Here is a 7,532-nt window from a genome sequence, read left to right as displayed (position 1 = left end):
ATACATACCTGTCCTTATAATAAGTTTTAGAGGGCAAATCTCAGTAATGGTAAATTCCATAATTTAGGCATAAACTATTACTTGCATTACATCCAAAAAGTTATGAGTTGTAGTGTCTTACTTTTTAGAGTGTCGGTTTACAGTTTATAAATTGTGTTATATAGATGAATACATTTTGTTGATGAATCATGGTGATATACATCCCATGTAAATCAGTTGAGTAATAAAAAAAGGGTGCACGAATACTTGACTTAATTGAACTTACCCAGGAGGATTTGAGTCTGCTCTCACTGGTTTAGATTCTTAACAACTAAGACCCAATGAAGTAGATAATTCATTGTACGCCCTAATAAAAAGGTGGATTTAGAACCTAGAATGAAAAGCCAATGTAGCAACTAGCAAGCTAGAAGACACCGGCTTGGATGGATGCCTAGCAGAAGCACTGTCTTGGGAGTTCTTTGGTATTCGGGAGATACCAAAACCTAAGCTTGGTGATTGAAGAAGAAAACCAATTTGCAATTAAGAGATTTATACAGTATTTATTTCCCAGGAAAATGGAGAATTCATTCTTTAAACACCAGTGCAACTTTTAGAATTTTATAATGGGAAAGAAGGAACGTTGTTAAAGTAGATGATAAATTAGGCAACATAGTAACATTGGCTTTCGAAGTTTGAATTCTCTTATACCACTTGGATTCCCCTCAATGCTGCTGAATTGGTCAACTAAACTTCCCCAAATGCGATAACCATTACTAGTTAAATGTTTTCTCACTTCAGACTTGTATTGTGCCACTGGCACTAACTCATTAGCAGGATCTCTGCAATGAAAGGAAGGGGGATTTAGTTTGGTTATGAGGAGCAAAAGAAAGATAAGAGTTAGTTAGAGATATAGAGGAAGAGTTGTGTTGAACTAACCTCAAATTAAGACTTGTCCACCCATGATAACCAACATTGACAAGGTTATCAATTGTGGCTGATCTGAGATGCTCCCTCCTCCCAGAAATCAAAATGATCTGAATTCCTCTTGATTTAATGTCATTGAAGAGTTTCAATGAATAGTCAAGAGCAGGTGCTTTACCCTTGCTCATCCATTCCTCCAAGGTTGTCACGTTAATTTTGTTTCCCCTATTGTCAGTATAAAAAGGCCCATCAGTCAGAATTCTACGTCAAATAAACAGTATACAATCAACATAAAATGATTTGTAAACTGAGATGGATTCTGAATTATCCATACTGATTATTCTTGTAGAAAGGAACTATAGAAAGAAGAGTATCATCAATGTAAAAAATCCAAGCATCTCGTCCATCATTCTTCAGATTGCATCTGATACTAAGATAAACTAAGCATTCTTCAGTGTCTTCTGATTTAACATTTTCCAGTCTGCAACTGTTAAATGAATCAAAAAACATAGGAAAACCAAGCACCAAACAAGTGCTCTCCCCATATTCTTTCTTGAACAAAAAAAAAGAGGAAAAATAGTATGGAGAGTAAGGGGAAATAAATAGACCCAAATAATCCTTTTTATTTTTGCAGTAGATCCAGGACATAGACCAGGTTACCTCACATGGATGTGAGGGAACAATGTGCTACAAACGTTCATGTGCACCACCATGTTTTCATGTAATGGTTGACAAAACCTTCAAATTAAATAGAAAGTTCTATTACGAGGAAAAACATGCTTATAAGATGCCTTTAAAAGCCACAAACTAGCATATATAATAAGATGGCAAAAATAACATGCTTGCATTATCCAGTTACAGATCACCGAAGAATTTATCTGTTGTATTATTACGTATTCATATGTTCTAAATTTGTTAATTATTTCTGTTAGAATATGAGATCCAGATCAGAGATGACACAAACTTGTGATCTGCACAATCACAATGCTTTTTTTTGTGAATTTTGGCTTATTTATGGTACACGAATTTCTACCTACTTTTAGAACAATGATTCAACAGCTTGAACTTTATTAATAAATTTTTAAAATTTAATGCTGAAAATGTTTTATTATTTCCATTTTAATTATCCGTCATCATTATTATTACTAATTCTAGGGTGAATATGCTACTAATTCATTAATATAATTTCCCACCAGAAAAATCGTTATTACAGTTCCCAGTGGCACAACTCATACACACTGATTTGAAGCTTTCTCACATCGATCCTTCTCTGTTTGCTATAAAGAATCACCACTAGACAAATCTAACATCAATAAAGAAAATATGAATAAAATTTGAAACAAAAGTTGAACTATGATTGGTGGGGTGCGCCAAGCCCATGTTGTAGTGCAACACATGGGCGACACTCAAGAGACCCAATAGCAAGCTATTGTAATCGACTCTCCCCCTCAAAAAATAAATTTAATATCGTGTGGACCATTGGCCCACATATCAGATATTAAACTGATAAGAACAGATACTACACTTGATCTTAGCCAAAAGGCCGAGAAAGGTATGCCTAATATTATTGCTGGCAACTGCTTTTATATCTGACAGGTTACTTGTTGTTTCTCTGACTCTCCGAGGTGGGACTAATGTAGAAAGTGTGAAACTGAAACCAAACAGTAAGGAGAATGCCATGTCCCCACAACATAAGAAATGTATGAGAGACATTACAATTGAGATGAGGAGAAGCTCTCCAAAAAAAATTGCTTCACGTTTTTTTTAACCAGAAAATTGCTACACGTTTTGATGAATGAATATGCATAAAAAGGGAATCAAGAAGGATATGTATTCAGAAGTTAGAATTCTTGTCTATATCTTCTGCTCAGTATCACTTCCCTTGTACTATGATGTTCCACTTGCTAATTTATTACCACAAGATTTTGGCAATGTAAAATCACTGGAAATCAAGGGTTTTACTTGTTGGGATTATAACATTATATTATGTTATGCTTCTCCAACTACTTCAGCTTCTTTGAAAAGGTGATAAGCTAGCTCACCAAATTGAATCTGCAGGAAGTTTCAGAGATATTAAATCTTGATTCCATTGCTTTGTATCTGCATCAATAAGCTCACTGACCTAAGTATGTGGAACAAGGACCTGGAGACTTTGAAACTGTGTTTCTTTCTTAGGCCCCCAATTGTTGCCACAAATATTAACGTGTTTTACATCACCTATCACCCATCTTGCACCGAGTTAAATCAAATTCTTGGCATACATTAAACTCCTCCAAGGCCAAGCATAATTAGGTTGATATCTCACTTTGGACTTCATAAAATCACCTCTAGGAAAAAGATCTTCCAACATTCTTTTCCCAATGATGACTTATTGAAGTCACTAAAGCCTCGAAATCCTAATATATCCCTCTTGATTTTGCATTTTTAAGCATAGCCGATCCATGAGTAAAGCCACCAAAATAATTGTTTTAGGCCTAACATAACAAATTTTTACGTAGTAATAAAAACGTTTCCAAAACATTTCATACTTAATCAAAAGACCTCTTATTTTAATGAGTTTAAACTGTTTAAGAGATGTTGACTTTTTGCATTTGGAGATAAGAACAATTAAGTACTTGTTAATGTTCTTTTAGAGGTTTGGCCTCATTTAAGATTCTCAACACAGGAGAGACGATCTCCTTACTCACAATATGCCATAATTTTTGGTGAAAAGGGGTAGGAACTAGGAAGTCCATCTAAACTTGGGGCATTTAGTGGATGCATATGATCAATCACTTCCTTAACTTCTTCACCAAAGAAAGCATGGCAAGAAATATCTGATAAACAAACACCTTCCTAACTCCTTTAACGTAGAAAGGCATTGATGAGTTCAAAGGGGGTGTCACACAATTCACAAAGATATCCAAGTTTATAAGAAAAAAGATAATAGTAGTCAAAAGAACTCATAGTCACAGATCTAATATTGTTTTAAAAAATGAACATAAACAATAAACTCAAAACCAACCACATAAAAAGACATTTCAAAATTTGTCCATCTCCATCCAAAACCTTATCACAAGATAATAGATATAAAAGTCATTTCTCTTATACATTTCATATTTATTTCATTTTTAGTCGACGTGGGACTAACTAATCACAATTGAATTTTAACATACTCTCATTTATAAAATCATGATTCTTCAAAATCATCAAGAATATCTTGTTGTAAAAATAATAAACAGTTAATTCCACCATTATTAACAATATATTTTCTCCCGGAGATATCTCCACCACAAAATCGAAACTAAATTCTTATCTTCAAAAGCCAAAATATAATATTCAATACACCATCGATTAAACATTCATTATTTATAGCTACTACAAACTAAAGCAATTTTGCAGCTCCTGGTATTAGTCCCCACATCGAACACTTTCACAAAATTCTCCTTCAATTTTGTAACACCCCTCTTTACCTTAAATAATTCATAGTATTCAATTAATGTTTTTACACGAGTATAAAATAATAATTTGTGAAAAGCCCCTGTCCTCCACTTACACACACAAAAGACACTTACTCTCTTACACTTTAGGGAGAAAAGAAAACAAAAACGCTTTTTCACAAAAACAAAGAAAAGAAGCATAGAAGGAAAGAAAATGGGCACATATGAGGGAAAGGAGAAGAAGAAAGGAAAAAGCTTGTCTAAATTAAAGGGAAGATGAGAAAGATTAGGAGTAAAATACTTCTTGTTAGAGGCTAAGGAAGAAAAGGCACAAAATCACCATCTTCTTCATCTCCATTTTTCTGAAAATAATCTCAAAGGTGGGCTCCCTTCCCCTTTCTCTTGCATGCGTAAGTGGGGTAGTAAATTTTTGTAGGCGGTAGATTTGGGGATTAGAGATTGAAATGAGAGTGAATTATTGTGCTTTTAAGAGTTTTGAATGATTTCTTCAAAATATGTCATGCATGCAAGTAATGTATAGGGTTCTTGTTGAAATCGTTATGTTAAGTTAAAGAAAATTACTCCCGTTGTGATTTGTACCACTTGATGTCACTTAGATTGGATGTTTTTTCTTGTTTTCTTTACGTCTTGATGATGCATACCCTTGAGTTAGTAAAATGACATATAGAATGAAATTAATCAATTTTGAACTAATTTTGTGAAGTACGCATGTTAAATTGAAGTTGTAAATTTGGTATAAATATAAGGTAATGTTAGCCTTGTTTGTTTTCCCTTTTAAAATGATGAAAAGTAGTGTTTTGAAATATTCGAAATATATTTTTCTGTCAAACTCACAAAAGTATGTGTGTTGTCAAGTTATAGCAGATGCCTAGCACTGTACAAAGACGCATGACGTCTTGCGAGTCACATATCTAGCGCCTAGCGCACTGGCTCTAGGCGCCTAACGCTATCTAGGATGCTTCCAAGGGGCCCTTGGTGCAAGAGGGGCTGTCATAATTGATGTTTTTGACCTCATTTGATGTATACTTCTATTTCTATTCTTTTTTCGTGTACTATTAATGTAATTACATTCATGATTTATATTATATACATTGCCACTTGATAGGATTGATTATTATGATTGCAGTAAATAGTATATACATGTTCTTTGTTGAATGTTCACTCGTATGACTTGTGTGATTGAAGAAGTTATGACACATGTGTACAAACAAAACATATTTACACGTATAAATAGATGTATGTTTAGATGAGAATCATATGAATCATCCTAGTTAGATAAATTCTTTTTCAAAATATGAGGACATATAAGTGAGAGCAAGTAGGTCGCTGCATACAAACCTAATTATGTGAAATCTTACTAAACTAATAAGTTTTTAGCATTAGAGAAACCTTTTGTAGTCATTATGAAGTCCTTGTGAGTCTAGGGTTTACGTCATTATATTACTCACACTTAATGACTTAGACATATAATTATAACTAAGATTAGATATGGAATAAATAGTTAATAATAGACTACAAAGAAAGTGAATTAGAAGATAAGTATACTTTGTAATAGATTGTTGACTAGTTTATGATATTGTTACGCTTTTCTAGATAAATAGCTTATGGCTTTACATGTATAAACTATATTCACCAAGTTAATTACAAAAAATTACCAAACTATATTAAATAAATAGAAATCGTGGGTCGCAATTATTTTTTTTAATATGAAAAATAAATATTTTATTTTATTTTTAGAATGTTAAACAAACAGCAATGTCGTGGTTTCTAGAACACCTCAAGAGTCCCAAGTCCAAAACTACAAAGCAAGATTGTTATAGATACATATTCAAAAAATAATCAATTATTAAAAACATATAATGCAAACTAATTTTAACTTAATTGGTGGGGTGCGCCAAGCCAATGCAGTAGTGCAACACAAAAGCGACACTCAAGAGACCTAATAGCAAGCTATTGTGGTGGACTCTTCCCCTCAAGAAATAAATTTAATATCATGTGAACCATTGGCCCACATATCAGATATTAAACTGATAAGAACAGATACTACACTTGATCTTAGCCAAAAGGCCGAGAAAGGTATGTTTTGTTTAGAGAATGAACTCTTATTTTATAGCCAAGACCTTGGTACTTGATATGTCTTCTAGCCAATGTGGGACATAATCATTAGTGGTATAATATTTCTTTCTTTCTCAACTCTAATGCAACAATCATCCAAGTCTCTAACAAATCTCTCTTCAAACATTGGATAGTGAATTACTAATGCATCTAACCACATTTAACAAATTTACGGTGATGGCCACATAAAATGCACTCAAGAAACTTCAAGGGAGGTTGCCACATGATTCATATCAAAGAGGGTACAATCCAACGAATGTAAGAGTGTAAGGTCCTATAAGTACACTCACCTTCAAAAAATGAGATAGAAAAACATGTGGTTGAAATGTTGAGTTAGGGTACAATAAAACCCAACAATAGTCATTACTTAAGCTCAATGATATTGGTAAAGAAAAATGATGGGAGTTAAAAGTTTTATATGGATTATAAGACTTTCAACATTGAACAAGGTTATTGTGTTGGACAAATTCTCCATTCCAATGATCGAAGAGTTGTTGGATGAAATACATGAGCAAAATACTTTTCTAGAATATACTTAGAGCAATTAAGCTAAACAAGTAACAAAATGAAGACAAAATAAAGATTTGTAATATGAAATTTCATATATGATTAAAACAAAACTACAAAAACCGAATCAAGACTTCTCATTAAAATCACTTGTATATCTTGAGAGAGATAAAAACATTAAAAAATAATTAGTAAGTGGACAAGATGGGAAATAGCACAATTTCACACCAGAAAAATCAGTTCCCAGTGAACTTAGAACAATTTCACATTGGCACAATTCATGGAAGCAGTGAATCGAAGCTTTCACACTTCAATACTTTATAATATCAATAACGAAAATATTCAACACTAAGAAAACACTGCTCGAATAAAAATTGAAACTATTCTTGATGGGGTGCGCCAAGCCCATGTTGTAGTGCAACACATAGACGACGCTCAAGAGGCCCAATAGCAAGCTAATGTAGTGGCCTCTTACCCTCAACAAATTAATTTAATATCGTGTGGTCCAATGGACCACATATCAGATATTAAACTGATAAGAACAGATACTACACTTGATCTTAGCCAAAA

The 7,532-nt window shown here is 33.2% G+C and overlaps 1 long non-coding RNA gene, 2 other non-coding genes and 2 pseudogenes across 4 annotated transcripts; 1 reads left to right on the top strand and 4 right to left on the bottom strand.

Annotated features, from left to right (window-relative positions):
* Positions 1–512: 512 nt before the first annotated feature.
* On the bottom strand, positions 513–4,183 carry LOC101509276 (acid phosphatase 1-like; annotated as a pseudogene).
* Positions 2,261–2,456, bottom strand: LOC113786400 (U2 spliceosomal RNA). Its single transcript, XR_003472683.1, has one exon. It is a non-coding gene; the product is annotated as a U2 spliceosomal RNA (small nuclear RNA).
* Positions 4,184–4,558: 375 nt separating the features above from the next.
* Positions 4,559–5,454, top strand: LOC113786383 (uncharacterized). Of its 2 annotated transcripts, none has more exons than XR_003472670.2 (2): positions 4,559–4,699; positions 5,205–5,454. It is a non-coding gene; the product is annotated as an uncharacterized lncRNA (long non-coding RNA). The 2 variants fall into 2 exon arrangements; XR_012162760.1 differs by having other exon boundaries at positions 5,196–5,454.
* Positions 5,455–6,224: 770 nt separating this feature from the next.
* LOC113786422 (U2 spliceosomal RNA) lies at positions 6,225–6,420 on the bottom strand. The gene has a single exon (XR_003472706.1). It is a non-coding gene; the product is annotated as a U2 spliceosomal RNA (small nuclear RNA).
* A 931-nt stretch (positions 6,421–7,351) lies between these two features.
* Positions 7,352–7,532, bottom strand: LOC113786433 (U2 spliceosomal RNA; annotated as a pseudogene).

Source organism: Cicer arietinum, chromosome 4, assembly GCF_000331145.2.
Source record: "Cicer arietinum cultivar CDC Frontier isolate Library 1 chromosome 4, Cicar.CDCFrontier_v2.0, whole genome shotgun sequence".
Classification (NCBI taxonomy): domain Eukaryota; kingdom Viridiplantae; phylum Streptophyta; class Magnoliopsida; order Fabales; family Fabaceae; genus Cicer; species Cicer arietinum.
This window is presented reverse-complemented; position numbering and strand designations above follow the sequence as displayed.